The sequence below is a fragment of the Rhinoderma darwinii genome, chromosome 4 (genome assembly GCF_050947455.1).
Source record: "Rhinoderma darwinii isolate aRhiDar2 chromosome 4, aRhiDar2.hap1, whole genome shotgun sequence".
Classification (NCBI taxonomy): Eukaryota; Metazoa; Chordata; class Amphibia; order Anura; family Rhinodermatidae; genus Rhinoderma; species Rhinoderma darwinii.
Window position 1 is genome coordinate 130,805,151 of NC_134690.1, and position 26,338 is coordinate 130,831,488.

General features: G+C 43.1%; 46 non-coding genes across 46 annotated transcripts; all 46 read right to left on the reverse strand.

The window, feature by feature from the left end:
* Positions 1-218: 218 nt before the first annotated feature.
* On the reverse strand, positions 219-327 carry TRNAL-CAA (transfer RNA leucine (anticodon CAA)). Its single transcript has 2 exons — positions 290-327; positions 219-264 (listed from the first exon to the last, which is right to left on the reverse strand). It is a non-coding gene; the product is annotated as a tRNA-Leu (tRNA).
* Positions 328-736: 409 nt separating this feature from the next.
* On the reverse strand, positions 737-845 carry TRNAL-CAA (transfer RNA leucine (anticodon CAA)). The gene is made up of 2 exons: positions 808-845; positions 737-782 (listed from the first exon to the last, which is right to left on the reverse strand). It is a non-coding gene; the product is annotated as a tRNA-Leu (tRNA).
* A 409-nt stretch (positions 846-1,254) lies between these two features.
* On the reverse strand, positions 1,255-1,363 carry TRNAL-CAA (transfer RNA leucine (anticodon CAA)). Its single transcript has 2 exons — positions 1,326-1,363; positions 1,255-1,300 (listed from the first exon to the last, which is right to left on the reverse strand). It is a non-coding gene; the product is annotated as a tRNA-Leu (tRNA).
* Positions 1,364-1,772: 409 nt separating this feature from the next.
* Positions 1,773-1,881, reverse strand: TRNAL-CAA (transfer RNA leucine (anticodon CAA)). Its single transcript has 2 exons — positions 1,844-1,881; positions 1,773-1,818 (listed from the first exon to the last, which is right to left on the reverse strand). It is a non-coding gene; the product is annotated as a tRNA-Leu (tRNA).
* Positions 1,882-2,290: 409 nt separating this feature from the next.
* On the reverse strand, positions 2,291-2,399 carry TRNAL-CAA (transfer RNA leucine (anticodon CAA)). The gene is made up of 2 exons: positions 2,362-2,399; positions 2,291-2,336 (listed from the first exon to the last, which is right to left on the reverse strand). It is a non-coding gene; the product is annotated as a tRNA-Leu (tRNA).
* A 409-nt stretch (positions 2,400-2,808) lies between these two features.
* TRNAL-CAA (transfer RNA leucine (anticodon CAA)) lies at positions 2,809-2,917 on the reverse strand. Its single transcript has 2 exons — positions 2,880-2,917; positions 2,809-2,854 (listed from the first exon to the last, which is right to left on the reverse strand). It is a non-coding gene; the product is annotated as a tRNA-Leu (tRNA).
* A 409-nt stretch (positions 2,918-3,326) lies between these two features.
* Positions 3,327-3,435, reverse strand: TRNAL-CAA (transfer RNA leucine (anticodon CAA)). The gene is made up of 2 exons: positions 3,398-3,435; positions 3,327-3,372 (listed from the first exon to the last, which is right to left on the reverse strand). It is a non-coding gene; the product is annotated as a tRNA-Leu (tRNA).
* A 409-nt stretch (positions 3,436-3,844) lies between these two features.
* Positions 3,845-3,953, reverse strand: TRNAL-CAA (transfer RNA leucine (anticodon CAA)). The gene is made up of 2 exons: positions 3,916-3,953; positions 3,845-3,890 (listed from the first exon to the last, which is right to left on the reverse strand). It is a non-coding gene; the product is annotated as a tRNA-Leu (tRNA).
* A 925-nt stretch (positions 3,954-4,878) lies between these two features.
* On the reverse strand, positions 4,879-4,987 carry TRNAL-CAA (transfer RNA leucine (anticodon CAA)). Its single transcript has 2 exons — positions 4,950-4,987; positions 4,879-4,924 (listed from the first exon to the last, which is right to left on the reverse strand). It is a non-coding gene; the product is annotated as a tRNA-Leu (tRNA).
* Positions 4,988-5,912: 925 nt separating this feature from the next.
* On the reverse strand, positions 5,913-6,021 carry TRNAL-CAA (transfer RNA leucine (anticodon CAA)). The gene is made up of 2 exons: positions 5,984-6,021; positions 5,913-5,958 (listed from the first exon to the last, which is right to left on the reverse strand). It is a non-coding gene; the product is annotated as a tRNA-Leu (tRNA).
* A 409-nt stretch (positions 6,022-6,430) lies between these two features.
* Positions 6,431-6,539, reverse strand: TRNAL-CAA (transfer RNA leucine (anticodon CAA)). Its single transcript has 2 exons — positions 6,502-6,539; positions 6,431-6,476 (listed from the first exon to the last, which is right to left on the reverse strand). It is a non-coding gene; the product is annotated as a tRNA-Leu (tRNA).
* A 408-nt stretch (positions 6,540-6,947) lies between these two features.
* TRNAL-CAA (transfer RNA leucine (anticodon CAA)) lies at positions 6,948-7,056 on the reverse strand. Its single transcript has 2 exons — positions 7,019-7,056; positions 6,948-6,993 (listed from the first exon to the last, which is right to left on the reverse strand). It is a non-coding gene; the product is annotated as a tRNA-Leu (tRNA).
* A 409-nt stretch (positions 7,057-7,465) lies between these two features.
* On the reverse strand, positions 7,466-7,574 carry TRNAL-CAA (transfer RNA leucine (anticodon CAA)). Its single transcript has 2 exons — positions 7,537-7,574; positions 7,466-7,511 (listed from the first exon to the last, which is right to left on the reverse strand). It is a non-coding gene; the product is annotated as a tRNA-Leu (tRNA).
* Positions 7,575-7,983: 409 nt separating this feature from the next.
* TRNAL-CAA (transfer RNA leucine (anticodon CAA)) lies at positions 7,984-8,092 on the reverse strand. The gene is made up of 2 exons: positions 8,055-8,092; positions 7,984-8,029 (listed from the first exon to the last, which is right to left on the reverse strand). It is a non-coding gene; the product is annotated as a tRNA-Leu (tRNA).
* Positions 8,093-8,501: 409 nt separating this feature from the next.
* Positions 8,502-8,610, reverse strand: TRNAL-CAA (transfer RNA leucine (anticodon CAA)). The gene is made up of 2 exons: positions 8,573-8,610; positions 8,502-8,547 (listed from the first exon to the last, which is right to left on the reverse strand). It is a non-coding gene; the product is annotated as a tRNA-Leu (tRNA).
* A 409-nt stretch (positions 8,611-9,019) lies between these two features.
* TRNAL-CAA (transfer RNA leucine (anticodon CAA)) lies at positions 9,020-9,128 on the reverse strand. Its single transcript has 2 exons — positions 9,091-9,128; positions 9,020-9,065 (listed from the first exon to the last, which is right to left on the reverse strand). It is a non-coding gene; the product is annotated as a tRNA-Leu (tRNA).
* Positions 9,129-9,537: 409 nt separating this feature from the next.
* Positions 9,538-9,646, reverse strand: TRNAL-CAA (transfer RNA leucine (anticodon CAA)). Its single transcript has 2 exons — positions 9,609-9,646; positions 9,538-9,583 (listed from the first exon to the last, which is right to left on the reverse strand). It is a non-coding gene; the product is annotated as a tRNA-Leu (tRNA).
* Positions 9,647-10,055: 409 nt separating this feature from the next.
* Positions 10,056-10,164, reverse strand: TRNAL-CAA (transfer RNA leucine (anticodon CAA)). The gene is made up of 2 exons: positions 10,127-10,164; positions 10,056-10,101 (listed from the first exon to the last, which is right to left on the reverse strand). It is a non-coding gene; the product is annotated as a tRNA-Leu (tRNA).
* A 409-nt stretch (positions 10,165-10,573) lies between these two features.
* On the reverse strand, positions 10,574-10,682 carry TRNAL-CAA (transfer RNA leucine (anticodon CAA)). The gene is made up of 2 exons: positions 10,645-10,682; positions 10,574-10,619 (listed from the first exon to the last, which is right to left on the reverse strand). It is a non-coding gene; the product is annotated as a tRNA-Leu (tRNA).
* Positions 10,683-11,091: 409 nt separating this feature from the next.
* Positions 11,092-11,200, reverse strand: TRNAL-CAA (transfer RNA leucine (anticodon CAA)). Its single transcript has 2 exons — positions 11,163-11,200; positions 11,092-11,137 (listed from the first exon to the last, which is right to left on the reverse strand). It is a non-coding gene; the product is annotated as a tRNA-Leu (tRNA).
* A 927-nt stretch (positions 11,201-12,127) lies between these two features.
* Positions 12,128-12,236, reverse strand: TRNAL-CAA (transfer RNA leucine (anticodon CAA)). The gene is made up of 2 exons: positions 12,199-12,236; positions 12,128-12,173 (listed from the first exon to the last, which is right to left on the reverse strand). It is a non-coding gene; the product is annotated as a tRNA-Leu (tRNA).
* A 409-nt stretch (positions 12,237-12,645) lies between these two features.
* On the reverse strand, positions 12,646-12,754 carry TRNAL-CAA (transfer RNA leucine (anticodon CAA)). Its single transcript has 2 exons — positions 12,717-12,754; positions 12,646-12,691 (listed from the first exon to the last, which is right to left on the reverse strand). It is a non-coding gene; the product is annotated as a tRNA-Leu (tRNA).
* A 927-nt stretch (positions 12,755-13,681) lies between these two features.
* On the reverse strand, positions 13,682-13,790 carry TRNAL-CAA (transfer RNA leucine (anticodon CAA)). Its single transcript has 2 exons — positions 13,753-13,790; positions 13,682-13,727 (listed from the first exon to the last, which is right to left on the reverse strand). It is a non-coding gene; the product is annotated as a tRNA-Leu (tRNA).
* Positions 13,791-14,199: 409 nt separating this feature from the next.
* Positions 14,200-14,308, reverse strand: TRNAL-CAA (transfer RNA leucine (anticodon CAA)). Its single transcript has 2 exons — positions 14,271-14,308; positions 14,200-14,245 (listed from the first exon to the last, which is right to left on the reverse strand). It is a non-coding gene; the product is annotated as a tRNA-Leu (tRNA).
* A 409-nt stretch (positions 14,309-14,717) lies between these two features.
* On the reverse strand, positions 14,718-14,826 carry TRNAL-CAA (transfer RNA leucine (anticodon CAA)). Its single transcript has 2 exons — positions 14,789-14,826; positions 14,718-14,763 (listed from the first exon to the last, which is right to left on the reverse strand). It is a non-coding gene; the product is annotated as a tRNA-Leu (tRNA).
* Positions 14,827-15,753: 927 nt separating this feature from the next.
* Positions 15,754-15,862, reverse strand: TRNAL-CAA (transfer RNA leucine (anticodon CAA)). The gene is made up of 2 exons: positions 15,825-15,862; positions 15,754-15,799 (listed from the first exon to the last, which is right to left on the reverse strand). It is a non-coding gene; the product is annotated as a tRNA-Leu (tRNA).
* Positions 15,863-16,271: 409 nt separating this feature from the next.
* On the reverse strand, positions 16,272-16,380 carry TRNAL-CAA (transfer RNA leucine (anticodon CAA)). Its single transcript has 2 exons — positions 16,343-16,380; positions 16,272-16,317 (listed from the first exon to the last, which is right to left on the reverse strand). It is a non-coding gene; the product is annotated as a tRNA-Leu (tRNA).
* Positions 16,381-16,789: 409 nt separating this feature from the next.
* TRNAL-CAA (transfer RNA leucine (anticodon CAA)) lies at positions 16,790-16,898 on the reverse strand. The gene is made up of 2 exons: positions 16,861-16,898; positions 16,790-16,835 (listed from the first exon to the last, which is right to left on the reverse strand). It is a non-coding gene; the product is annotated as a tRNA-Leu (tRNA).
* Positions 16,899-17,307: 409 nt separating this feature from the next.
* Positions 17,308-17,416, reverse strand: TRNAL-CAA (transfer RNA leucine (anticodon CAA)). Its single transcript has 2 exons — positions 17,379-17,416; positions 17,308-17,353 (listed from the first exon to the last, which is right to left on the reverse strand). It is a non-coding gene; the product is annotated as a tRNA-Leu (tRNA).
* Positions 17,417-17,825: 409 nt separating this feature from the next.
* TRNAL-CAA (transfer RNA leucine (anticodon CAA)) lies at positions 17,826-17,934 on the reverse strand. The gene is made up of 2 exons: positions 17,897-17,934; positions 17,826-17,871 (listed from the first exon to the last, which is right to left on the reverse strand). It is a non-coding gene; the product is annotated as a tRNA-Leu (tRNA).
* A 409-nt stretch (positions 17,935-18,343) lies between these two features.
* On the reverse strand, positions 18,344-18,452 carry TRNAL-CAA (transfer RNA leucine (anticodon CAA)). The gene is made up of 2 exons: positions 18,415-18,452; positions 18,344-18,389 (listed from the first exon to the last, which is right to left on the reverse strand). It is a non-coding gene; the product is annotated as a tRNA-Leu (tRNA).
* A 409-nt stretch (positions 18,453-18,861) lies between these two features.
* TRNAL-CAA (transfer RNA leucine (anticodon CAA)) lies at positions 18,862-18,970 on the reverse strand. Its single transcript has 2 exons — positions 18,933-18,970; positions 18,862-18,907 (listed from the first exon to the last, which is right to left on the reverse strand). It is a non-coding gene; the product is annotated as a tRNA-Leu (tRNA).
* Positions 18,971-19,381: 411 nt separating this feature from the next.
* TRNAL-CAA (transfer RNA leucine (anticodon CAA)) lies at positions 19,382-19,490 on the reverse strand. The gene is made up of 2 exons: positions 19,453-19,490; positions 19,382-19,427 (listed from the first exon to the last, which is right to left on the reverse strand). It is a non-coding gene; the product is annotated as a tRNA-Leu (tRNA).
* A 481-nt stretch (positions 19,491-19,971) lies between these two features.
* On the reverse strand, positions 19,972-20,080 carry TRNAL-CAA (transfer RNA leucine (anticodon CAA)). The gene is made up of 2 exons: positions 20,043-20,080; positions 19,972-20,017 (listed from the first exon to the last, which is right to left on the reverse strand). It is a non-coding gene; the product is annotated as a tRNA-Leu (tRNA).
* Positions 20,081-20,489: 409 nt separating this feature from the next.
* TRNAL-CAA (transfer RNA leucine (anticodon CAA)) lies at positions 20,490-20,598 on the reverse strand. Its single transcript has 2 exons — positions 20,561-20,598; positions 20,490-20,535 (listed from the first exon to the last, which is right to left on the reverse strand). It is a non-coding gene; the product is annotated as a tRNA-Leu (tRNA).
* A 409-nt stretch (positions 20,599-21,007) lies between these two features.
* Positions 21,008-21,116, reverse strand: TRNAL-CAA (transfer RNA leucine (anticodon CAA)). Its single transcript has 2 exons — positions 21,079-21,116; positions 21,008-21,053 (listed from the first exon to the last, which is right to left on the reverse strand). It is a non-coding gene; the product is annotated as a tRNA-Leu (tRNA).
* Positions 21,117-21,525: 409 nt separating this feature from the next.
* TRNAL-CAA (transfer RNA leucine (anticodon CAA)) lies at positions 21,526-21,634 on the reverse strand. Its single transcript has 2 exons — positions 21,597-21,634; positions 21,526-21,571 (listed from the first exon to the last, which is right to left on the reverse strand). It is a non-coding gene; the product is annotated as a tRNA-Leu (tRNA).
* Positions 21,635-22,043: 409 nt separating this feature from the next.
* TRNAL-CAA (transfer RNA leucine (anticodon CAA)) lies at positions 22,044-22,152 on the reverse strand. The gene is made up of 2 exons: positions 22,115-22,152; positions 22,044-22,089 (listed from the first exon to the last, which is right to left on the reverse strand). It is a non-coding gene; the product is annotated as a tRNA-Leu (tRNA).
* A 409-nt stretch (positions 22,153-22,561) lies between these two features.
* On the reverse strand, positions 22,562-22,670 carry TRNAL-CAA (transfer RNA leucine (anticodon CAA)). Its single transcript has 2 exons — positions 22,633-22,670; positions 22,562-22,607 (listed from the first exon to the last, which is right to left on the reverse strand). It is a non-coding gene; the product is annotated as a tRNA-Leu (tRNA).
* Positions 22,671-23,079: 409 nt separating this feature from the next.
* On the reverse strand, positions 23,080-23,188 carry TRNAL-CAA (transfer RNA leucine (anticodon CAA)). Its single transcript has 2 exons — positions 23,151-23,188; positions 23,080-23,125 (listed from the first exon to the last, which is right to left on the reverse strand). It is a non-coding gene; the product is annotated as a tRNA-Leu (tRNA).
* Positions 23,189-23,597: 409 nt separating this feature from the next.
* TRNAL-CAA (transfer RNA leucine (anticodon CAA)) lies at positions 23,598-23,706 on the reverse strand. Its single transcript has 2 exons — positions 23,669-23,706; positions 23,598-23,643 (listed from the first exon to the last, which is right to left on the reverse strand). It is a non-coding gene; the product is annotated as a tRNA-Leu (tRNA).
* Positions 23,707-24,115: 409 nt separating this feature from the next.
* Positions 24,116-24,224, reverse strand: TRNAL-CAA (transfer RNA leucine (anticodon CAA)). The gene is made up of 2 exons: positions 24,187-24,224; positions 24,116-24,161 (listed from the first exon to the last, which is right to left on the reverse strand). It is a non-coding gene; the product is annotated as a tRNA-Leu (tRNA).
* Positions 24,225-24,633: 409 nt separating this feature from the next.
* On the reverse strand, positions 24,634-24,742 carry TRNAL-CAA (transfer RNA leucine (anticodon CAA)). The gene is made up of 2 exons: positions 24,705-24,742; positions 24,634-24,679 (listed from the first exon to the last, which is right to left on the reverse strand). It is a non-coding gene; the product is annotated as a tRNA-Leu (tRNA).
* Positions 24,743-25,151: 409 nt separating this feature from the next.
* TRNAL-CAA (transfer RNA leucine (anticodon CAA)) lies at positions 25,152-25,260 on the reverse strand. The gene is made up of 2 exons: positions 25,223-25,260; positions 25,152-25,197 (listed from the first exon to the last, which is right to left on the reverse strand). It is a non-coding gene; the product is annotated as a tRNA-Leu (tRNA).
* A 409-nt stretch (positions 25,261-25,669) lies between these two features.
* On the reverse strand, positions 25,670-25,778 carry TRNAL-CAA (transfer RNA leucine (anticodon CAA)). Its single transcript has 2 exons — positions 25,741-25,778; positions 25,670-25,715 (listed from the first exon to the last, which is right to left on the reverse strand). It is a non-coding gene; the product is annotated as a tRNA-Leu (tRNA).
* Positions 25,779-26,187: 409 nt separating this feature from the next.
* TRNAL-CAA (transfer RNA leucine (anticodon CAA)) lies at positions 26,188-26,296 on the reverse strand. The gene is made up of 2 exons: positions 26,259-26,296; positions 26,188-26,233 (listed from the first exon to the last, which is right to left on the reverse strand). It is a non-coding gene; the product is annotated as a tRNA-Leu (tRNA).
* Positions 26,297-26,338: the final 42 nt, after the last annotated feature.

A 26,338-nucleotide genomic window follows, 5' to 3' on the forward strand; every position in this document is an offset into this window, starting at 1 on the left:
AGTTTAATTCATGTTGGATGATATTTAAAGGAATAAGAGCAACACACACTTACATTTACCAAGTGGGTTAGGCAGCTGCTTCCTAATATGCCACCGGAACAACGGAAGTGGATTGAGCCATGCCTCGTTCAGGTACCCCCAGTCTCACAATGGTGCGCAACTGGAGTCAGAAGTTATTTCCAGGAAGTGAGATGACTGACTTTATTGAACAAAATACTTGTCAGAAGTGGGATTTGAACCCACGGCTCCTTTCAGAGACCAGAACACCCAACTAGGGAAGAATTTTCATCTTGAGTCTGGCGCCTTGGACCGCTCGGCCATCCTGACATCCTGAGTATTAGGAGAGAAGACTGAAAGGTACATGCAATCACCCCGAATATACAAGTCATTTTGTTATTCAAGTACAAGTTTATTTCTCATCTGTTTGACTTTATTCAACTCTAAGATCATTGGCTCTTCTGGGTGACATAAAAGCTGACCGTCCTAGAAAGAAATGCCTTCTTGTTCCCACCTGCTAGAGTTTAATTCATGTTAGATGATATTTAAAGGAATAAGACCAACACACACTTACATTTACCAAGTGGGTTAGGCAGCTGCTTCCTAATATGCCACCGGAACAACGGAAGTGGATTGAGCCATGCCTCGTTCAGGTAACCCCAGTCTCACAATGGTGCGCAACTGGAGTCAGAAGTTATTTCCAGGAAGTGAGATGACTGACTTTATTGAACAAAATACTTGTCAGAAGTGGGATTTGAACCCACGCCTCCTTCCAGAGACCAGAACACCCAATTAGGGAAGAATTTTCATCTTGAGTCTGGCGCCTTGGACCGCTCGGCCATCCTGACATCCTGAGTATTAGGAGAGAAGACTGGAAGGTACATGCAATCACCCCGAATATACAAGTCATTTTGTTATTCAAGTACAAGTTTATTTCTCATCTGTTTGACTTTATTCAACTCTAAGATCATTGGCTCTTCTGGGTGACATAAAAGCTGACCGTCCTAGAAAGAAATGCCTTCTTGTTCCCACCTGCTAGAGTTTAATTCATGTTGGATGATATTTAAAGGAATAAGACCAACACACACTTACATTTACCAAGTGGGTTAGGCAGCTGCTTCCTAATATGCCACCGGAACAACGGAAGTGGATTGAGCCATGCCTCGTTCAGGTAACCCCAGTCTCACAATGGTGCGCAACTGGAGTCAGAAGTTATTTCCAGAAAGTGAGATGACTGACTTTATTGAACAAAATACTTGTCAGAAGTGGGATTTGAACCCACGCCTCCTTTCAGAGACCAGAACACCCAACTAGGGAAGAATTTTCATCTTGAGTCTGGCGACTTGGACCGCTCGGCCATCCTGACATCCTGAGTATTAGGAGAGCAGACTGAAAGGTACATGCAATCACCACGAATATACAAGTCATTTTGTTATTTAAGTACAAGTTTATTTCTCATCTGTTTGACTTTATTCAACTCTAAGATCATTGGCTCTTCTGGGTGACATAAAAGCTGACCGTCCTAGAAAGAAATGCCTTCTTGTTCCCACCTGCTAGAGTTTAATTCATGTTGGATGATATTTAATGGAATAAGACCAACACACACTTACATTTACCAAGTGGGTTAGGCACCTGCTTCCTAATATGCCACCGGAACAACGGAAGTGGATTGAGCCATGCCTCGTTCAGGTACCCCCAGTCTCACAATGGTGCACAACTGGATTCATAAGTTATTTCCAGGAAGTGAGATGACTGACTTTATTGAACAAAATACTTGTCAGAAGTGGGATTTGAACCCACGGCTCCTTTCAGAGACCAGAACACCCAACTAGGGAAGAATTTTCATCTTGAGTCTGGCGCCTTGGACCGCTCGGCCATCCTGACATCCTGAGTATTAGGAGAGAAGACTGAAAGGTACATGCAATCACCCCGAATATACAAGTCATTTTGTTATTCAAGTACAAGTTTATTTCTCATCTGTTTGACTTTATTCAACTCTAAGATCATTGGCTCTTCTGGGTGACATAAAAGCTGACCGACCTAGAAAGAAATGCCTTCTTGTTCCCACCTGCTAGAGTTTAATTCATGTTGGATGATATTTAAAGGAATAAGAGCAACACACACTTACATTTACCAAGTGGGTTAGGCAGCTGCTTCCTAATATGCCACCGGAACAACGGAAGTGGATTGAGCCATGCCTCGTTCAGGTACCCCCAGTCTCACAATGGTGCGCAACTGGAGTCAGAAGTTATTTCCAGGAAGTGAGATGACTGACTTTATTGAACAAAATACTTGTCAGAAGTGGGATTTGAACCCACGCCTCCTTTCAGAGACCAGAACACCCAACTAGGGAAGAATTTTCATCTTGAGTCTGGCGCCTTGGACCGCTCGGCCATCCTGACATCCTGAGTACTAGGAGAGAAGACTGAAAGGTACATGCAATCACCCCGAATATACAAGTCATTTTGTTATTCAAGTACAAGTTTATTTCTCATCTGTTTGACTTTATTCAACTCTAAGATCATTGGCTCTTCTGGGTGACATAAAAGCTGACCGACCTAGAAAGAAATGCCTTCTTGTTCCCACCTGCTAGAGTTTAATTCATGTTGGATGATATTTAAAGGAATAAGAGCAACACACACTTACATTTACCAAGTGGGTTAGGCAGCTGCTTCCTAATATGCCACCGGAACAACGGAAGCGGATTGAGCCATGCCTCGTTCAGGTACCCCCAGTCTCACAATGGTGCGCAACTGGAGTCAGAAGTTATTTCCAGGAAGTGAGATGACTGACTTTATTGAACAAAATACTTGTCAGAAGTGGGATTTGAACCCACACCTCCTTTCAGAGACCAGAACACCCAACTAAGGAAGAATTTTCATCTTGAGTCTGGCGCCTTGGACCGCTCGGCCATCCTGACATCCTGAGTACTAGGAGAGAAGACTGAAAGGTACATGCAATCACCCCGAATATACAAGTCATTTTGTTATTCAAGTACAAGTTTATTTCTCATCTGTTTGACTTTATTCAACTCTAAGATCATTGGCTCTTCTGGGTGACATAAAAGCTGACCGTCCTAGAAAGAAATGCCTTCTTGTTCCCACCTGCTAGAGTTTAATTCATGTTGGATGATATTTAAAGGAATAAGACCAACACAGACTTACATTTACCAAGTGGGTTAGGCAGCTGCTTCCTAATATGCCACCGGAACAACGGAAGCGGATTGAGCCATGCCTCGTTCAGGTACCCCCAGTCTCACAATGGTGCGCAACTGGAGTCAGAAGTTATTTCCAGGAAGTGAGATGACTGACTTTATTGAACAAAATACTTGTCAGAAGTGGGATTTGAACCCATGCCTCCTTTCAGAGACCAGAACACACAACTAGGGAAGAATTTTCATCTTGAGTCTGGCGCCTTGGACCGCTCGGCCATCCTGACATCCTGAGTATTAGGAGAGAAGACTGAAAGGTACATGCAATCACCCCGAATATACAAGTCATTTTGTTATTCAAGTACAAGTTTATTTCTCATCTGTTTGACTTTATTCAACTCTAAGATCATTGGCTCTTCTGGGTGACATAAAAGCTGACCGTCCTAGAAAGAAATGCCTTCTTGTTCCCACCTGCTAGAGTTTAATTCATGTTGGATGATATTTAAAGGAATAAGACCAACACACACTTACATTTACCAAGTGGGTTAGGCACCTGCTTCCTAATATGCCACCGGAACAACGGAAGTGGATTGAGCCATGCCTCGTTCAGGTACCCCCAGTCTCACAATGGTGCACAACTGGAGTCAGAAGTTATTTCCAGGAAGTGAGATGACTGACTTTATTGAACAAAATACTTGTCAGAAGTGGGATTTGAACCCACGCCTCTTTTCAGAGACCAGAACACCCAATTAGGGAAGAATTTTCATCTTGAGTCTGGCGCCTTGGACCGCTCGGCCATCCTGACATCCTGAGTATTAGGAGAGAAGACTGAAAGGTACATGCAATCACCCCGAATATACAAGTCATTTTGTTATTCAAGTACAAGTTTATTTCTCATCTGTTTGACTTTATTCAACTCTAAGATCATTGGCTCTTCTGGGTGACATAAAAGCTGACCGTCCTAGAAAGAAATGCCTTCTTGTTCCCACCTGCTAGAGTTTAATTCATGTTGGATAATATTTAAAGAATAAGACCAACACACACTTACATTTACCAAGTGGGTTAGGCAGCTGCTTCCTAATATGCCACCGGAACAACGGAAGTGGATTGAGCCATGCCTCGTTCAGGTAACCCCAGTCTCACAATGGTGCGCAACTGGAGTCAGAAGTTATTTCCAGGAAGTGAGATCACTGACTTTATTGAACAAAATACTTGTCAGAAGTGGGATTTGAACCCACGCCTCCTTTCAGAGACCAGAACATCCAACTAGGGAAGAATTTTCATCTTGAGTCTGGTTCCTTGGACCGCTCAGCCATCCTGACATCCTGAGTATTAGGAGAGAAGACTGAAAGGTACATGCAATCACCCCGAATATACAAGTCATTTTGTTATTCAAGTACAAGTTTATTTCTCATCTGTTTGACTTTATTCAACTCTAAGATCATTGGCTCTTCTGGGTGACATAAAAGCTGACCGTCCTAGAAAGAAATGCCTTCTTGTTCCCACCTGCTAGAGTTTAATTCATGTTGGATGATATTTAAAGAATAAGACCAACACACACTTACATTTACCAAGTGGGTTAGGCAGCTGCTTCCTAATATGCCACCGGAACAACGGAAGTGGATTGAGCCATGCCTCGTTCAGGTAACCCCAGTCTCACAATGGTGCGCAACTGGAGTCAGAAGTTATTTCCAGGAAGTGAGATGACTGACTTTATTGAACAAAATACTGGTCAGAAGTGGGATTTGAACCTACGCCTCCTTTCAGAGACCAGAACACTCAACTAGGGAAGAATTTTCAGCTTGAGTCTGGCGCCTTGGACCACTCGGCCATCCTGACATCCTGAGTATTAGGAGAGAAGACTGAAAGGTACATGCAATCACCCCGAATATACAAGTCATTTTGTTATTCAAGTACAAGTTTATTTCTCATCTGTTTGACTTTATTCAACTCTAAGATCATTGGCTCTTCTGGGTGACATAAAAGCTGACCGTCCTAGAAAGAAATGCCTTCTTGTTCCCACCTGCTAGAGTTTAATTCATGTTGGATAATATTTAAAGAATAAGACCAACACACACTTACATTTACCAAGTGGGTTAGGCAGCTGCTTCCTAATATGCCACCGGAACAACGGAAGTGGATTGAGCCATGCCTCGTTCAGGTAACCCCAGTCTCACAATGGTGCGCAACTGGAGTCAGAAGTTATTTCCAGGAAGTGAGATCACTGACTTTATTGAACAAAATACTTGTCAGAAGTGGGATTTGAACCCACGCCTCCTTTCAGAGACCAGAACATCCAACTAGGGAAGAATTTTCATCTTGAGTCTGGTTCCTTGGACCGCTCAGCCATCCTGACATCCTGAGTATTAGGAGAGAAGACTGAAAGGTACATGCAATCACCCCGAATATACAAGTCATTTTGTTATTCAAGTACAAGTTTATTTCTCATCTGTTTGACTTTATTCAACTCTAAGATCATTGGCTCTTCTGGGTGACATAAAAGCTGACCGTCCTAGAAAGAAATGCCTTCTTGTTCCCACCTGCTAGAGTTTAATTCATGTTGGATGATATTTAAAGAATAAGACCAACACACACTTACATTTACCAAGTGGGTTAGGCAGCTGCTTCCTAATATGCCACCGGAACAACGGAAGTGGATTGAGCCATGCCTCGTTCAGGTAACCCCAGTCTCACAATGGTGCGCAACTGGAGTCAGAAGTTATTTCCAGGAAGTGAGATGACTGACTTTATTGAACAAAATACTTGTCAGAAGTGGGATTTGAACCCACGCCTCCTTTCAGAGACCAGAACACCCAATTAGGGAAGAATTTTCATCTTGAGTCTGGCGCCTTGGACCGCTCGGCCATCCTGACATCCTGAGTATTAGGAGAGAAGACTGAAAGGTACATGCAATCACCCCGAATATACAAGTCATTTTGTTATTCAAGTACAAGTTTATTTCTCATCTGTTTGACTTTATTCAACTCTAAGATCATTGGCTCTTCTGGGTGACATAAAAGCTTACCGTCCTAGAAAGAAATCCCTTCTTGTTCCCACCTGCTAGAGTTTAATTAATGTTGGATGATATTTAAAGGAATAAGACCAACACACACTTACATTTACCAAGTGGGTTAGGCAGCTGCTTCCTAATATGCCACCGGAACAACGGAAGTGGATTGAGCCATGCCTCGTTCAGGTAACCCCAGTGTCACAATGGTGCACAACTGGAGTCAGAAGTTATTTCCAGGAAGTGAGATGACTGACTTTATTGAACAAAATTCTTGTCAGAAGTGGGATTTGAACCCACGCCTCCCTTCAGAGACCAGAACACCCAATTAGGGAAGAATTTTCATCTTGAGTCTGGCGCCTTGGACCGCTCGGCCATCCTGACATCTGAGCATTAGGAGAGAAGACTGAAAGGTACATGCAATCACCCCGAATATACAAGTCATTTTGTTATTCAAGTACAAGTTTATTTCTCATCTGTTTGACTTTATTCAACTCTAAGATCATTGGCTCTTCTGGGTGACATAAAAGCTGACCGTCCTAGAAAGAAATGCCTTCTTGTTCCCACCTGCTAGAGTTTAATTCATGTTGGATGATATTTACAGGAATAAGACCAACACACACTTACATTTACCAGGTGGGTTAGGCAGCTGCTTCCTAATATGCCACCGGAACAACGGAAGTGGATTGAGCCATGCCTCGTTCAGGTAACCCCAGTCTCACAATGGTGCGCAACTGGAGTCAGAAGTTATTTCCAGAAAGTGAGATGACTGACTTTATTGAACAAAATACTTGTCAGAAGTGGGATTTGAACCCACGCCTCCTTTCAGAGACCAGAACACCCAATTAGGGAAGAATTTTCATCTTGAGTCTGGCACCTTGGACCGCTCGGCCATCCTGACATCCTGAGTATTAGGAGAGAAGACTGAAAGGTACATGCAATCACCCCGAATATACAAGTCATTTTGTTATTCAAGTACAAGTTTATTTCTCATCTGTTTGACTTTATTCAACTCTAAGATCATTGGCTCTTCTGGGTGACATAAAAGCTGACCGTCCTAGAAAGAAATGCCTTCTTGTTCCCACCTGCTAGAGTTTAATTCATGTTGGATGATATTTAAAGGAATCAGACCAACACACACTTAAATTTACCAAGTGGGTTAGGCAGCTGCTTCCTAATATGCCACCGAAACAACGGAAGTGGATTGAGCCATGCCTCGTTCAGGTAACCCCAGTCTCACAATGGTGCGCAACTGGAGTCAGAAGTTATTTCCAGGAAGTGAGATGACTGACTTTATTGAACAAAATACTTGTCAGAAGTGGGATTTGAACCCACGCCTCCTTTCAGAAACCAGAACACCCAATTAGGGAAGAATTTTCATCTTGAGTCTGGCGCCTTGGACCGCTCGGCCACCCTGACATCCTGAGTATTAGGAGAGAAGACTGAAAGGTACATGCAATCACCCCGAATATACAAGTCATTTTGTTATTCAAGTTCAAGTTTATTTCTCATCTGTTTGACTTTATTCAACTCTAAGATCATTGGCTCTTCTGGGTGACATAAAAGCTGACCGTCCTAGAAAGAAATGCCTTCTTGTTCCCACCTGCTAGAGTTTAATTCATGTTGGATGATATTTAAAGGAATAAGACCAACACACACTTACATTTACCAAGTGGGTTAGGCAGCTGCTTCCTAATATGCCAACGGAACAACGGAAGTGGATTGAGCCATGCCTCGTTCAGGTAACCCCAGTCTCACAATGGTGCGCAACTGGAGTCAGAAGTTATTTCCAGGAAGTGAGATGACTGACTTTATTGAACAAAATACTTGTCAGAAGTGGGATTTGAACCCACGCCTCTTTTCAGAGACCAGAACACCCAATTAGGGAAGAATTTTCATCTTGAGTCTGGCGCCTTGGACCGCTCGGCCATCCTGACATCCTGAGTATTAGGAGAGAAGACTGAAAGGTACATGCAATCACCCTGAATATACAAGTCATTTTGTTATTCAAGTACAAGTTTATTTCTCATCTGTTTGACTTTATTCAACTCTAAGATCATTGGCTCTTCTGGGTGACATAAAAGCTGACCGTCCTAGAAAGAAATGCCTTCTTGTTCCCACCTGCTAGAGTTTAATTCATGTTGGATGATATTTAAAGGAATAAGACCAACACACACTTACATTTACCAAGTGGGTTAGGCAGCTGCTTCCTATAATGCCACCGGAACAACGGAAGTGGATTGAGCCATGCCTCGTTCAGGTAACCCCAGTCTCACAATGGTGCGCAACTGGAGTCAGAAGTTATTTCCAGGAAGTGAGATGACTGACTTTATTGAACAAAATACTTGTCAGAAGTGGGATTTGAACCCACGCCTCCTTTCAGAGACCAGAACACCCAATTAGGGAAGAATTTTCATCTTGAGTCTGGCGCCTTGGACCGCTCGGCCGTCCTGACATCCTGAGTATTAGGAGAGAAGACTGAAAGGTACATGCAATCACCCCGAATATACAAGTCATTTTGTTATTCAAGTACAAGTTTATTTCTCATCTGTTTGACTTTATTCAACTCTAAGATCATTGGCTCTTCTGGGTGACATAAAAGCTGACCGTCCTAGAAAGAAATGCCTTCTTGTTCCCACCTGCTAGAGTTTAATTCATGTTGGATGATATTTAAAGGAATAAGACCAACACACACTTACATTTACCAAGTGGGTTAGGCAGCTGATTCCTAATATGCCACCGGAACAACGGAAGTGGATTGAGCCATGCCTCGTTCAGGTAACCCCAGTCTCACAATGGTGCGCAACTGGAGTCAGAAGTTATTTCCAGGAAGTGAGATGACTGACTTTATTGAACAAAATACTTGTCAGAAGTGGGATTTGAACCCACGCCTCCTTTCAGAGACCAGAACACCCAATTAGGGAAGAATTTTCATCTTGAGTCTGGCGCCTTGGACCGCTCGGCCATCCTGACATCCTGAGTATTAGGAGAGAAGACTGAAAGGTACATGCAATCACCCCGAATATACAAGTCATTTTGTTATTCAAGTACAAGTTTATTTCTCATCTGTTTGACTTTATTCAACTCTAAGATCATTGGCTCTTCTGGGTGACATAAAAGCTGACCGTCCTAGAAAGAAATGCCTTCTTGTTCCCACCTGCTAGAGTTTAATTCATGTTGGATGATATTTAAAGGAATAAGACCAACACACACTTACATTTACCAAGTGGGTTAGGCAGCTGCTTCCTAATATGCCACCGGAACAACGGAAGTGGATTGAGCCATGCCTCGTTCAGGTAACCCCAGTCTCACAATGGTGCGCAACTGGAGTCAGAAGTTATTTCCAGAAAGTGAGATGACTGACTTTATTGAACAAAATACTTGTCAGAAGTGGGATTTGAACCCACGCCTCCTTTCAGAGACCAGAACACCCAACTAGGCAAACATTTTCATCTTGAGTCTGGCGCCGTAGACCGCTCAGCCATCCTGACATCCTGAGTGTTAGGAGAGAAGACTGAAAGGTACATGCAATCACCCCGAATATACAAGTCATTTTGTTATTCAAGCACAAGTTTATTTCTCATCTGTTTGACTTTATTCAACTCTAAGATCATTGGCTCTTCTGGGTGACATAAAAGCTGACCGTCCTAGAAAGAAATGCCTTCTTGTTCCCACCTGCTAGAGTTTAATTCATGTTCGTTGATATTTACAGGAATAAGACCAGCACACACTTACATTTACCAAGTGGGTTAGGCAGCTGCTTCCTAATATGCCACCGGAACAACGGAAGTGGATTGAGCCATGCCTCGTTCAGGTAACCCCAGTCTCACAATGGTGCACAACTGGAGTCAGAAGTTATTTCCAGGAAGTGAGATGACTGACTTTATTGAACAAAATACTTGTCAGAAGTGGGATTTGAACCCACGCCTCCTTTCAGAGACCAGAACACCCAACTAGGGAAGAATTTTCATCTTGAGTCTGGCACCTTGGACTGCTCGGCCATCCTGACATCCTGAGTATTAGGAGAGAAGACTGAAAGGTACATGCAATCACCCCGAATATACAAGTCATTTTGTTATTCAAGTACAAGTTTATTTCTCATCTGTTTGACTTTATTCAACTCTAAGATCATTGGCTCTTCTGGGTGACATAAAAGCTGACCGTCCTAGAAAGAAATGCCTTCTTGTTCCCACCTGCTAGAGTTTAATTCATGTTGGATGATATTTACAGGAATAAGACCAACACACACTTACATTTACCAGGTGGGTTAGGCAGCTGCTTCCTAATATGCCACCGGAACAACGGAAGTGGATTGAGCCATGCCTCGTTCAGGTAACCCCAGTCTCACAATGGTGCGCAACTGGAGTCAGAAGTTATTTCCAGGAAGTGAGATGACTGACTTTATTGAACAAAATACTTGTCAGAAGTGGGATTTGAACCCACGCCTCCTTTCAGAGACCAGAACACCCAATTAGGGAAGAATTTTCATCTTGAGTCTGGCACCTTGGACCGCTCGGCCATCCTGACATCCTGAGTATTAGGAGAGAAGACTGAAAGGTACATGCAATCACACCGAATATACAAGTCATTTTGTTATTCAAGTACAAGTTTATTTCTCATCTGTTTGACTTTATTCAACTCTAAGATCATTGGCTCTTCTGGGTGACATAAAAGCTGACCGTCCTAGAAAGAAATGCCTTCTTGTTCCCACCTGCTAGAGTTTAATTCATGTTGGATGATATTTACAGGAATAAGACCAACACACACTTACATTTACCAAGTGGGTTAGGCAGCTGCTTCCTAATATGCCACCGGAACAACGGAAGTGGATTGAGCCATGCCTCGTTCAGGTAACCCCAGTCTCACAATGGTGCGCAACTGGAGTCAGAAGTTATTTCCAGGAAGTGAGATGACTGACTTTATTGAACAAAATACTTGTCAGAAGTGGGATTTGAACCCACGCCTCCTTTCAGAGACCAGAACACCCAATTAGGGAAGAATTTTCATCTTGAGTCTGGCGCCTTGGACCGCTCGGCCATCATGACATCCTGAGTATTAGGAGAGAAGACTGAAAGGTACATGCAATCACCCCGAATATACAAGTCATTTTGTTATTCAAGTACAAGTTTATTTCTCATCTGTTTGACTTTATTCAACTCTAAGATCATTGGCTCTTCTGGGTGACATAAAAGCTGACTGTCCTAGAAAGAAATGCCTTCTTCTTCCCACCTGCTAGAGTTTAATTCATGTTGGATGATATTTAAAGGAATAAGACCAACACACACTTACATTTACCAAGTGGGTTAGGCAGCTGCTTCCTAATATGCCACCGGAACAACGGAAGTGGATTGAGCCATGCCTCGTTCAGGTAACTCCAGTCTCACAATGGTGCGCAACTGGAGTCAGAAGTTATTTCCAGGAAGTGAGATGACTGACTTTATTGAACAAAATACTTGTTAGAAGTGGGATTTGAACCCACACCTCCTTTCAGAGACCAGAACACCCAACTAGGGAAGAATTTTCATCTTGAGTCTGGTGCCTTAGACCGCTCAGCCATCCTGCCATCCTGAGTGTTAGGAGAGAAGACTGAAAGGTACATGCAATCACCCCGAATATACAAGTCATTTTGTTATTCAAGTACAAGTTTATTTCTCATCTGTTTGACTTTATTCAACTCTAAGATCATTGGCTCTTCTGGGTGACATAAAAGCTGACCGTCCTAGAAAGAAATGCCTTCTTGTTCCCACCTGCTAGAGTTTAATTCATGTTGGATGATATTTAAAGGAATCAGACCAACACACACTTAAATTTACCAAGTGGGTTAGGCAGCTGCTTCCTAATATGCCACCGAAACAACGGAAGTGGATTGAGCCATGCCTCGTTCAGGTAACCCCAGTCTCACAATGGTGCGCAACTGGAGTCAGAAGTTATTTCCAGGAAGTGAGATGACTGACTTTATTGAACAAAATACTTGTCAGAAGTGGGATTTGAACCCACGCCTCCTTTCAGAAACCAGAACACCCAATTAGGGAAGAATTTTCATCTTGAGTCTGGCGCCTTGGACCGCTCGGCCACCCTGACATCCTGAGTATTAGGAGAGAAGACTGAAAGGTACATGCAATCACCCCGAATATACAAGTCATTTTGTTATTCAAGTACAAGTTTATTTCTCATCTGTTTGACTTTATTCAACTCTAAGATCATTGGCTCTTCTGGGTGACATAAAAGCTGACCGTCCTAGAAAGAAATGCCTTCTTGTTCCCACCTGCTAGAGTTTAATTCATGTTGGATGATATTTAAAGGAATAAGACCAACACACACTTACATTTACCAAGTGGGTTAGGCAGCTGCTTCCTAATATGCCAACGGAACAACGGAAGTGGATTGAGCCATGCCTCGTTCAGGTAACCCCAGTCTCACAATGGTGCGCAACTGGAGTCAGAAGTTATTTCCAGGAAGTGAGATGACTGACTTTATTGAACAAAATACTTGTCAGAAGTGGGATTTGAACCCACGCCTCCTTTCAGAGACCAGAACACCCAATTAGGGAAGAATTTTCATCTTGAGTCTGGCGCCTTGGACCGCTCGGCCACCCTGACATCCTGAGTATTAGGAGAGAAGACTGAAAGGTACATGCAATCACCCCGAATATACAAGTCATTTTGTTATTCAAGTACAAGTTTATTTCTCATCTGTTTGACTTTATTCAACTCTAAGATCATTGGCTCTTCTGGGTGACATAAAAGCTGACCGTCCTAGAAAGAAATGCCTTCTTGTTCCCACCTGCTAGAGTTTAATTCATGTTGGATGATATTTAAAGGAATAAGACCAACACACACTTACATTTACCAAGTGGGTTAGGCAGCTGCTTCCTAATATGCCACCGGAACAACGGAAGTGGATTGAGCCATGCCTCGTTCAGGTAACTCCAGTCTCACAATGGTGCGCAACTGGAGTCAGAAGTTATTTCCAGGAAGTGAGATGACTGACTTTATTGAACAAAATACTTGTTAGAAGTGGGATTTGAACCCACACCTCCTTTCAGAGACCAGAACACCCAACTAGGGAAGAATTTTCATCTTGAGTCTGGTGCCTTAGACCGCTCAGCCATCCTGCCATCCTGAGTGTTAGGAGAGAAGACTGAAAGGTACATGCAATCACCCCGAATATACAAGTCATTTTGTTATTCAAGTACAAGTTTATTTCTCATCTGTTTGACTTTATTCAACTCTAAGATCATTGGCTCTTCTGGGTGACATAAAAGCTGACCGTCCTAGAAAGAAATGCCTTCTTGTTCCCACCTGCTAGAGTTTAATTCATGTTGGATGATATTTAAAGGAATCAGACCAACACACACTTAAATTTACCAAGTGGGTTAGGCAGCTGCTTCCTAATATGCCACCGAAACAACGGAAGTGGATTGAGCCATGCCTCGTTCAGGTAACCCCAGTCTCACAATGGTGCGCAACTGGAGTCAGAAGTTATTTCCAGGAAGTGAGATGACTGACTTTATTGAACAAAATACTTGTCAGAAGTGGGATTTGAACCCACGCCTCCTTTCAGAAACCAGAACACCCAATTAGGGAAGAATTTTCATCTTGAGTCTGGCGCCTTGGACCGCTCGGCCACCCTGACATCCTGAGTATTAGGAGAGAAGACTGAAAGGTACATGCAATCACCCCGAATATACAAGTCATTTTGTTATTCAAGTACAAGTTTATTTCTCATCTGTTTGACTTTATTCAACTCTAAGATCATTGGCTCTTCTGGGTGACATAAAAGCTGACCGTCCTAGAAAGAAATGCCTTCTTGTTCCCACCTGCTAGAGTTTAATTCATGTTGGATGATATTTAAAGGAATAAGACCAACACACACTTACATTTACCAAGTGGGTTAGGCAGCTGCTTCCTAATATGCCAACGGAACAACGGAAGTGGATTGAGCCATGCCTCGTTCAGGTAACCCCAGTCTCACAATGGTGCGCAACTGGAGTCAGAAGTTATTTCCAGGAAGTGAGATGACTGACTTTATTGAACAAAATACTTGTCAGAAGTGGGATTTGAACCCACGCCTCCTTTCAGAGACCAGAACACCCAATTAGGGAAGAATTTTCATCTTGAGTCTGGCGCCTTGGACCGCTCGGCCACCCTGACATCCTGAGTATTAGGAGAGAAGACTGAAAGGTACATGCAATCACCCCGAATATACAAGTCATTTTGTTATTCAAGTACAAGTTTATTTCTCATCTGTTTGACTTTATTCAACTCTAAGATCATTGGCTCTTCTGGGTGACATAAAAGCTGACCGTCCTAGAAAGAAATGCCTTCTTGTTCCCACCTGCTAGAGTTTAATTCATGTTGGATGATATTTAAAGGAATAAGACCAACACACACTTACATTTACCAAGTGGGTTAGGCAGCTGCTTCCTAATATGCCACCGGAACAACGGAAGTGGATTGAGCCATGCCTCGTTCAGGTAACCCCAGTCTCACAATGGTGCGCAACTGGAGTCAGAAGTTATTTCCAGGAAGTGAGATGACTGACTTTATTGAACAAAATACTTGTCAGAAGTGGGATTTGAACCCACGCCTCCTTTCAGAGACCAGAACACCCAATTAGGGAAGAATTTTCATCTTGAGTCTGGCGCCTTGGACCGCTCGGCCATCCTGACCTCCTGAGTATTAGGAGAGAAGACTGAAAGGTACATGCAATCACCCCGAATATACAAGTCATTTTGTTATTCAAGTACAAGTTTATTTCTCATCTGTTTGACTTTATTCAACTCTAAGATCATTGGCTCTTCTGGGTGACATAAAAGCTGACCGTCCTAGAAAGAAATGCCTTCTTGTTCCCACCTGCTAGAGTTTAATTCATGTTGGATGATATTTAAAGGAATAAGACCAACACACACTTACATTTACCAAGTGGGTTAGGCAGCTGCTTCCTAATATGCCACCGGAACAACGGAAGTGGATTGAGCCATGCCTCGTTCAGGTAACTCCAGTCTCACAATGGTGCGCAACTGGAGTCAGAAGTTATTTCCAGGAAGTGAGATGACTGACTTTATTGAACAAAATACTTGTTAGAAGTGGGATTTGAACCCACACCTCCTTTCAGAGGCCAGAACACCCAACTAGGGAAGAATTTTCATCTTGAGTCTGGTGCCTTAGACCGCTCAGCCATCCTGCCATCCTGAGTGTTAGGAGAGAAGACTGAAAGGTACATGCAATCACCCCGAATATACAAGTCATTTTGTTATTCAAGTACAAGTTTATTTCTCATCTGTTTGACTTTATTCAACTCTAAGATCATTGGCTCTTCTGGGTGACATAAAAGCTGACCGTCCTAGAAAGAAATGCCTTCTTGTTCCCACCTGCTAGAGTTTAATTCATGTTGGATGATATTTAAAGGAATCAGACCAACACACACTTAAATTTACCAAGTGGGTTAGGCAGCTGCTTCCTAATATGCCACCGAAACAACGGAAGTGGATTGAGCCATGCCTCGTTCAGGTAACCCCAGTCTCACAATGGTGCGCAACTGGAGTCAGAAGTTATTTCCAGGAAGTGAGATGACTGACTTTATTGAACAAAATACTTGTCAGAAGTGGGATTTGAACCCACGCCTCCTTTCAGAAACCAGAACACCCAATTAGGGAAGAATTTTCATCTTGAGTCTGGCGCCTTGGACCGCTCGGCCACCCTGACATCCTGAGTATTAGGAGAGAAGACTGAAAGGTACATGCAATCACCCCGAATATACAAGTCATTTTGTTATTCAAGTACAAGTTTATTTCTCATCTGTTTGACTTTATTCAACTCTAAGATCATTGGCTCTTCTGGGTGACATAAAAGCTGACCGTCCTAGAAAGAAATGCCTTCTTGTTCCCACCTGCTAGAGTTTAATTCATGTTGGATGATATTTAAAGGAATAAGACCAACACACACTTACATTTACCAAGTGGGTTAGGCAGCTGCTTCCTAATATGCCAACGGAACAACGGAAGTGGATTGAGCCATGCCTCGTTCAGGTAACCCCAGTCTCACAATGGTGCGCAACTGGAGTCAGAAGTTATTTCCAGGAAGTGAGATGACTGACTTTATTGAACAAAATACTTGTCAGAAGTGGGATTTGAACCCACGCCTCCTTTCAGAGACCAGAACACCCAATTAGGGAAGAATTTTCATCTTGAGTCTGGCGCCTTGGACCGCTCGGCCACCCTGACATCCTGAGTATTAGGAGAGAAGACTGAAAGGTACATGCAATCACCCCGAATATACAAGTCATTTTGTTATTCAAGTACAAGTTTATTTCTCATCTGTTTGACTTTATTCAACTCTAAGATCATTGGCTCTTCTGGGTGACATAAAAGCTGACCGTCCTAGAAAGAAATGCCTTCTTGTTCCCACCTGCTAGAGTTTAATTCATGTTGGATGATATTTAAAGGAATAAGACCAACACACACTTACATTTACCAAGTGGGTTAGGCAGCTGATTCCTAATATGCCACCGGAACAACGGAAGTGGATTGAGCCATGCCTCGTTCAGGTAACCCCAGTCTCACAATGGTGCGCAACAGGAGTCAGAAGTTATTTCCAGGAAGTGAGATGACTGACTTTATTGAACAAAATGCTTGTCAGAAGTGGGATTTGAACCCACGCCTCCTTTCAGAGACCAGAACACCCAATTAGGGAAGAATTTTCATCTTGAGTCTGGCGCCTTGGACCGCTCGGCCATCCTGACATCCTGAGTATTAGGAGAGAAGACTGAAAGGTACATGCAATCACCCCGAATATACAAGTCATTTTGTTATTCAAGTACAAGTTTATTTCTCATCTGTTTGACTTTATTCAACTCTAAGATCATTGGCTCTTCTGGGTGACATAAAAGCTGACCGTCCTAGAAAGAAATGCCTTCTTGTTCCCACCTGCTAGAGTTTAATTCATGTTGGATGATATTTAAAGGAATAAGACCAACACACACTTACATTTACCAAGTGGGTTAGGCAGCTGCTTCCTAATATGCCACCGGAACAACGGAAGTGGATTGAGCCATGCCTCGTTCAGGTAACCCCAGTCTCACAATGGTGCGCAACTGGAGTCAGAAGTTATTTCCAGAAAGTGAGATGACTGACTTTATTGAACAAAATACTTGTCAGAAGTGGGATTTGAACCCACGCCTCCTTTCAGAGACCAGAACACCCAACTAGGCAAACATTTTCATCTTGAGTCTGGCGCCGTAGACCGCTCAGCCATCCTGACATCCTGAGTGTTAGGAGAGAAGACTGAAAGGTACATGCAATCACCCCGAATATACAAGTCATTTTGTTATTCAAGCACAAGTTTATTTCTCATCTGTTTGACTTTATTCAACTCTAAGATCATTGGCTCTTCTGGGTGACATAAAAGCTGACCGTCCTAGAAAGAAATGCCTTCTTGTTCCCACCTGCTAGAGTTTAATTCATGTTGGTTGATATTTACAGGAATAAGACCAGCACACACTTACATTTACCAAGTGGGTTAGGCAGCTGCTTCCTAATATGCCACCGGAACAACGGAAGTGGATTGAGCCATGCCTCGTTCAGGTAACCCCAGTCTCACAATGGTGCACAACTGGAGTCAGAAGTTATTTCCAGGAAGTGAGATGACTGACTTTATTGAACAAAATACTTGTCAGAAGTGGGATTTGAACCCACGCCTCCTTTCAGAGACCAGAACACCCAACTAGGGAAGAATTTTCATCTTGAGTCTGGCGCCTTGGACCGCTCGGCCATCCTGACATCCTGAGTATTAGGAGAGAAGACTGAAAGGTACATGCAATCACCCCGAATATACAAGTCATTTTGTTATTCAAGTACAAGTTTATTTCTCATCTGTTTGACTTTATTCAACTCTAAGATCATTGGCTCTTCTGGGTGACATAAAAGCTGACCGTCCTAGAAAGAAATGCCTTCTTGTTCCCACCTGCTAGAGTTTAATTCATGTTGGATGATATTTAAAGGAATAAGACCAACACACACTTACATTTACCAAGTGGGTTAGGCAGCTGCTTCCTAATATGCAACTGGAACAACGGAAGTGGATTGAGCCATGCCTCGTTCAGGTACCCCCAGTCTCACAATGGTGCACAACTGGAGTCAGAAGTTATTTCCAGGAAGTGAGATGACTGACTTTATTGAACAAAATACTTGTCAGAAGTGGGATTTGAACCCACGCCTCCTTTCAGAGACCAGAACACCCAACTAGGGAAGAATTTTCATCTTGAGTCTGGCACCTTGGACTGCTCGGCCATCCTGACATCCTGAGTATTAGGAGAGAAGACTGAAAGGTACATGCAATCACCCCGAATATACAAGTCATTTTGTTATTCAAGTACAAGTTTATTTCTCATCTGTTTGACTTTATTCAACTCTAAGATCATTGGCTCTTCTGGGTGACATAAAAGCTGACCGTCCTAGAAAGAAATGCCTTCTTGTTCCCACCTGCTAGAGTTTAATTCATGTTGGATGATATTTAAAGGAATAAGACCAACACACACTTACATTTACCAAGTGGGTTAGGCAGCTGCTTCCTAATATGCCACCGGAACAACGGAAGTGGATTGAGCCATGCCTCGTTCAGGTACCCCCAGTCTCACAATGGTGCGCAACTGGAGTCAGAAGTTATTTCCAGGAAGTGAGATGACTGACTTTATTGAACAAAATACTTGTCAGAAGTGGGATTTGAACCCACACCTCCTTTCAGGGACCAGAACACCCAACTAGGGAAGAATTTTCATCTTGAGTCTGGCGCCTTGGACCGCTCGGCCATCCTGACATCCTGAGTATTAGGAGAGAAGACTGAAAGGTACATGCAATCACCCCGAATATACAAGTCATTTTGTTATTCAAGTACAAGTTTATTTCTCATCTGTTTGACTTTATTCAACTCTAAGATCATTGGCTCTTCTGGGTGACATAAAAGCTGACCGTCCTAGAAAGAAATGCCTTCTTGTTCCCACCTGCTAGAGTTTAATTCATGTTGGATGATATTTAAAGGAATAAGACCAACACACACTTACATTTACCAAGGGGGTTTAGGCAGCTGCTTCCTAATATGCCACCGGAACAACGGAAGTGGATTGAGCCATGCCTCGTTCAGGTACCCCCAGTCTCACAATGGTTGCGCAACTGGAGTCAGAAGTTATTTCCAGGAAGTGAGATGACTGACTTTATTGAACAAAATACTTGTCAGAAGTGGGATTTGAACCCACGCCTCCTTTCAGAGACCAGAACACCCAACTAGGGAAGAATTTTCATCTTGAGTCTGGCGCCTTGGACCACTCGGCCATCCTGACATCCTGAGTGTTAAGAGAGAAGACTGAAAGGTACATGCAATCACCCCGAATATACAATTCATTTTGTTATTCAAGCACAAGTTTATTTCTCATCTGTTTGACTTTATTCAACTCTAAGATCATTGGCTCTTCTGGGTGACATAAAAGCTGACCGTCCTAGAAAGAAATGCCTTCTTGTTCCCACCTGCTAGAGTTTAATTCATGTTGGATGATATTTACAGGAATAAGACCAGCACACACTTACATTTACCAAGTGGGTTAGGCAGCTGCTTCCTAATATGCCACCGGAACAACGGAAGTGGATTGAGCCATGCCTCGTTCAGGTAACCCCTAGGCAGCTGATTCCTAATATGCCACCGGAACAACGGAAGTGGATTGAGCCATGCCTCGTTCAGGTAACCCCAGTCTCACAATGGTGCGCAACTGGAGTCAGAAGTTATTTCCAGGAAGTGAGATGACTGACTTTATTGAACAAAATACTTGTCAGAAGTGGGATTTGAACCCACGCCTCCTTTCAGAGACCAGAACACCCAATTAGGGAAGAATTTTCATCTTGAGTCTGGCGCCTTGGACCGCTCGGCCATCCTGACATCCTGAGTATTAGGAGAGAAGACTGAAAGGTACATGCAATCACCCCGAATATACAAGTCATTTTGTTATTCAAGTACAAGTTTATTTCTCATCTGTTTGACTTTATTCAACTCTAAGATCATTGGCTCTTCTGGGTGACATAAAAGCTGACCGTCCTAGAAAGAAATGCCTTCTTGTTCCCACCTGCTAGAGTTTAATTCATGTTGGATGATATTTAAAGGAATAAGACCAACACACACTTACATTTACCAAGTGGGTTAGGCAGCTGCTTCCTAATATGCCACCGGAACAACGGAAGTGGATTGAGCCATGCCTCGTTCAGGTAACCCCAGTCTCACAATGGTGCGCAACTGGAGTCAGAAGTTATTTCCAGAAAGTGAGATGACTGACTTTATTGAACAAAATACTTGTCAGAAGTGGGATTTGAACCCACGCCTCCTTTCAGAGACCAGAACACCCTACTAGGCAAACATTTTCATCTTGAGTCTGGCGCCGTAGACCGCTCAGCCATCCTGACATCCTGAGCGTTAGGAGAGAAGACTGAAAGGTACATGCAATCACCCCGAATATACAAGTCATTTTGTTATTCAAGCACAAGTTTATTTCTCATCTGTTTGACTTTATTCAACTCTAAGATCATTGGCTCTTCTGGGTGACATAAAAGCTGACCGTCCTAGAAAGAAATGCCTTCTTGTTCCCACCTGCTAGAGTTTAATTCATGTTGGATGATATTTACAGGAATAAGACCAGCACACACTTACATTTACCAAGTGGGTTAGGCAGCTGCTTCCTAATATGCCACCGGAAAAACGGAAGTGGATTGAGCCATGCCTCGTTCAGGTAACCCCAGTCTCACAATGGTGCGCAACTGGAGTCAGAAGTTATTTCCAGGAAGTGAGATGACTGACTTTATTGAACAAAATACTTGTCAGAAGTGGGATTTGAACCCACGCCTCATTTCAGAGACCAGAACACCCAATTAGGGAAGAATTTTCATCTTGAGTCTGGCGCCTTGGACCGCTCGGCCATCCTGACATCCTGAGTATTAGGAGAGAAGACTGAAAGGTACATGCAATCACCCCGAATATACAAGTCATTTTGTTATTCAAGTACAAGTTTATTTCTCATCTGTTTGACTTTATTCAACTCTAAGATCATTGGCTCTTCTGGGTGACATAAAAGCTGACCGTCCTAGAAAGAAATGCCTTCTTGTTCCCACCTGCTAGAGTTTAATTCATGTTGGTTGATATTTACAGGAATAAGACCAGCACACACTTACATTTACCAAGTGGGTTAGGCAGCTGCTTCCTAATATGCCACCGGAACAACGGAAGTTGATTGAGCCATGCCTCGTTCAGGTAACCCCAGTCTCACAATGGTGCACAACTGGAGTCAGAAGTTATTTCCAGGAAGTGAGATGACTGACTTTATTGAACAAAATACTTGTCAGAAATGGGATTTGAACCCACACCTCCTTTCAGAGACCAGAACACCCAACTAGGGAAGAATTTTCATCTTGAGTCTGGCGCCTTGGACCGCTCGGCCATCCTGACATCCTGAGTATTAGGAGAGAAGACTGAAAGGTACATGCAATCACCCCGAATATACAAGTCATTTTGTTATTCAAGTACAAGTTTATTTCTCATCTGTTTGACTTTATTCAACTCTAAGATCATTGGCTCTTCTGGGTGACATAAAAGCTGACCGTCCTAGAAAGAAATGCCTTCTTGTTCCCACCTGCTAGAGTTTAATTCATGTTGGATGATATTTAAAGGAATAAGACCAACACACACTTACATTTACCAAGTGGGTTAGGCAGCTGCTTCCTAATATGCCACCGGAACAACGGAAGTGGATTGAGCCATGCCTCGTTCAGGTACCCCCAGTCTCACAATGGTGCGCAACTGGAGTCAGAAGTTATTTCCAGGAAGTGAGATGACTGACTTTATTGAACAAAATACTTGTCAGAAGTGGGATTTGAACCCACACCTCCTTTCAGAGACCAGAACACCCAACTAGGGAAGAATTTTCATCTTGAGTCTGGCGCCTTGGACCGCTCGGCCATCCTGACATCCTGAGTATTAGGAGAGAAGACTGAAAGGTACATGCAATCACCCCGAATATACAAGTCATTTTGTTATTCAAGTACAAGTTTATTTCTCATCTGTTTGACTTTATTCAACTCTAAGATCATTGGCTCTTCTGGGTGACATAAAAGCTGACCGTCCTAGAAAGAAATGCCTTCTTGTTCCCACCTGCTAGAGTTTAATTCATGTTGGATGATATTTAAAGGAATAAGACCAACACACACTTACATTTACCAAGTGGGTTAGGCAGCTGCTTCCTAATATGCCACCGGAACAACGGAAGTGGATTGAGCCATGCCTCGTTCAGGTAACCCCAGTCTCACAATGGTGCGCAACTGGAGTCAGAAGTTATTTCCAGAAAGTGAGATGACTGACTTTATTGAACAAAATACTTGTCAGAAGTGGGATTTGAACCCACGCCTCCTTTCAGAGACCAGAACACCCAACTAGGCAAACATTTTCATCTTGAGTCTGGCGCCGTAGACCGCTCAGCCATCCTGACATCCTGAGCGTTAGGAGAGAAGACTGAAAGGTACATGCAATCACCCCGAATATACAAGTCATTTTGTTATTCAAGCACAAGTTTATTTCTCATCTGTTTGACTTTATTCAACTCTAAGATCATTGGCTCTTCTGGGTGACATAAAAGCTGACCGTCCTAGAAAGAAATGCCTTCTTGTTCCCACCTGCTAGAGTTTAATTCATGTTGGATGATATTTACAGGAATAAGACCAGCACACACTTACATTTACCAAGTGGGTTAGGCAGCTGCTTCCTAATATGCCACCGGAAAAACGGAAGTGGATTGAGCCATGCCTCGTTCAGGTAACCCCAGTCTCACAATGGTGCGCAACTGGAGTCAGAAGTTATTTCCAGGAAGTGAGATGACTGACTTTATTGAACAAAATACTTGTCAGAAGTGGGATTTGAACCCACGCCTCCTTTCAGAGACCAGAACACCCAATTAGGGAAGAATTTTCATCTTGAGTCTGGCGCCTTGGACCGCTCGGCCATCCTGACATCCTGAGTATTAGGAGAGAAGACTGAAAGGTACATGCAATCACCCCGAATATACAAGTCATTTTGTTATTCAAGTACAAGTTTATTTCTCATCTGTTTGACTTTATTCAACTCTAAGATCATTGGCTCTTCTGGGTGACATAAAAGCTGACCGTCCTAGAAAGAAATGCCTTCTTGTTCCCACCTGCTAGAGTTTAATTCATGTTGGTTGATATTTACAGGAATAAGACCAACACACACTTACATTTACCAAGTGGGTTAGGCAGCTGCTTCCTAATATGCCACCGGAACAACGGAAGTGGATTGAGCCATGCCTCGTTCAGGTAACCCCAGTCTCACAATGGTGCACAACTGGAGTCAGAAGTTATTTCCAGGAAGTGAGATGACTGACTTTATTGAACAAAATACTTGTCAGAAGTGGGATTTGAACCCACGCCTCCTTTCAGAGACCAGAACACCCAACTAGGCAAACATTTTCATCTTGAGTCTGGCGCCGTAGACCGCTCAGCCATCCTGACATCCTGAGTATTAGGAGAGAAGACTGAAAGGTACATGCAATCACCCCGAATATACAAGTCATTTTGTTATTCAAGTACAAGTTTATTTCTCATCTGTTTGACTTTATTCAACTCTAAGATCATTGGCTCTTCTGGGTGACATAAAAGCTGACCGTCCTAGAAAGAAATGCCTTCTTGTTCCCACCTGCTAGAGTTTAATTCATGTTGGATGATATTTAAAGGAATAAGACCAACACACACTTACATTTACCAAGTGGGTTAGGCAGCTGCTTCCTAATATGCCACCGGAACAACGGAAGTGGATTGAGCCATGCCTCGTTCAGGTACCCCCAGTCTCACAATGGTGCGCAACTGGAGTCAGAAGTTATTTCCAGGAAGTGAGATGACTGACTTTATTGAACAAAATACTTGTCAGAAGTGGGATTTGAACCCACGCCTCCTTTCAGAGACCAGAACACCCAACTAGGGAAGAATTTTCATCTTGAGTCTGGTGCCTTGGAACGCTCGGCCATTCTGACATCCTGAGTATTAGGAGAGAAGACTGAAAGGTACATGCAATCACCCCGAATATACAAGTCATTTTGTTATTCAAGTACAAGTTTATTTCTCATCTGTTTGACTTTATTCAACTCTAAGATCATTGGCTCTTCTGGGTGACATAAAAGCTGACCGTCCTAGAAAGAAATGCCTTCTTGTTCCCACCTGCTAGAGTTTAATTCATGTTGGATGATATTTACAGGAATAAGACCAGCACACACTTACATTTACCAAGTGGGTTAGGCAGCTGCTTCCTAATATGCCACCGGAACAACGGAAGTGGATTGAGCCATGCCTCGTTCAGGTACCCCCAGTCTCACAATGGTGCACAACTGGAGTCAGAAGTTATTTCCAGGAAGTGAGATGACTGACTTTATTGAACAAAATACTTGTCAGAAGTGGGATTTGAACCCACGCCTCCTTTCAGAGACCAGAACACCCAACTAGGGAAGAATTTTCATCTTGAGTCTGGCACCTTGGACTGCTCGGCCATCCTGACATCCTGAGTATTAGGAGAGAAGACTGAAAGGTACATGCAATCACCCCGAATATACAAGTCATTTTGTTATTCAAGTACAAGTTTATTTCTCATCTGTTTGACTTTATTCAACTCTAAGATCATTGGCTCTTCTGGGTGACATAAAAGCTGACCGTCCTAGAAAGAAATGCCTTCTTGTTCCCACCTGCTAGAGTTTAATTCATGTTGGATGATATTTACAGGAATAAGACCAGCACACACTTACATTTACCAAGTGGGTTAGGCAGCTGCTTCCTAATATGCCACCGGAACAACGGAAGTGGATTGAGCCATGCCTCGTTCAGGTACCCCCAGTCTCACAATGGTGCACAACTGGAGTCAGAAGTTATTTCCAGGAAGTGAGATGACTGACTTTATTGAACAAAATACTTGTCAGAAGTGGGATTTGAACCCACGCCTCCTTTCAGAGACCAGAACACCCAACTAGGGAAGAATTTTCATCTTGAGTCTGGCACCTTGGACTGCTCGGCCATCCTGACATCCTGAGTATTAGGAGAGAAGACTGAAAGGTACATGCAATCACCCCGAATATACAAGTCATTTTGTTATTCAAGTACAAGTTTATTTCTCATCTGTTTGACTTTATTCAACTCTAAGATCATTGGCTCTTCTGGGTGACATAAAAGCTGACCGTCCTAGAAAGAAATGCCTTCTTGTTCCCACCTGCTAGAGTTTAATTCATGTTGGATGATATTTACAGGAATAAGACCAGCACACACTTACATTTACCAAGTGGGTTAGGCAGCTGCTTCCTAATATGCCACCGGAACAACGGAAGTGGATTGAGCCATGCCTCGTTCAGGTACCCCCAGTCTCACAATGGTGCACAACTGGAGTCAGAAGTTATTTCCAGGAAGTGAGATGACTGACTTTATTGAACAAAATACTTGTCAGAAGTGGGATTTGAACCCACGCCTCCTTTCAGAGACCAGAACACCCAACTAGGGAAGAATTTTCATCTTGAGTCTGGCACCTTGGACTGCTCGGCCATCCTGACATCCTGAGTATTAGGAGAGAAGACTGAAAGGTACATGCAATCACCCCGAATATACAAGTCATTTTGTTATTCAAGTACAAGTTTATTTCTCATCTGTTTGACTTTATTCAACTCTAAGATCATTGGCTCTTCTGGGTGACATAAAAGCTGACCGTCCTAGAAAGAAATGCCTTCTTGTTCCCACCTGCTAGAATTTAATTCATGTTGGATGATATTTACAGGAATAAGACCAGCACACACTTACATTTACCAAGTGGGTTAGGCAGCTGCTTCCTAATATGCCACCGGAACAACGGAAGTGGATTGAGCCATGCCTCGTTCAGGTAACCCCAGTCTCACAATGGTGCACAACTGGAGTCAGAAGTTATTTCCAGGAAGTGAGATGACTGACTTTATTGAACAAAATACATGTCAGAAGTGGGATTTGAACCCACGCCTCCTTTCAGAGACCAGAACACCCAACTAGGGAAGAATTTTCATCTTGAGTCTGGCGCCTTGGACCGCTCGGCCATCCTGACATCCTGAGTATTAGGAGAGAAGACTGAAAGGTACATGCAATC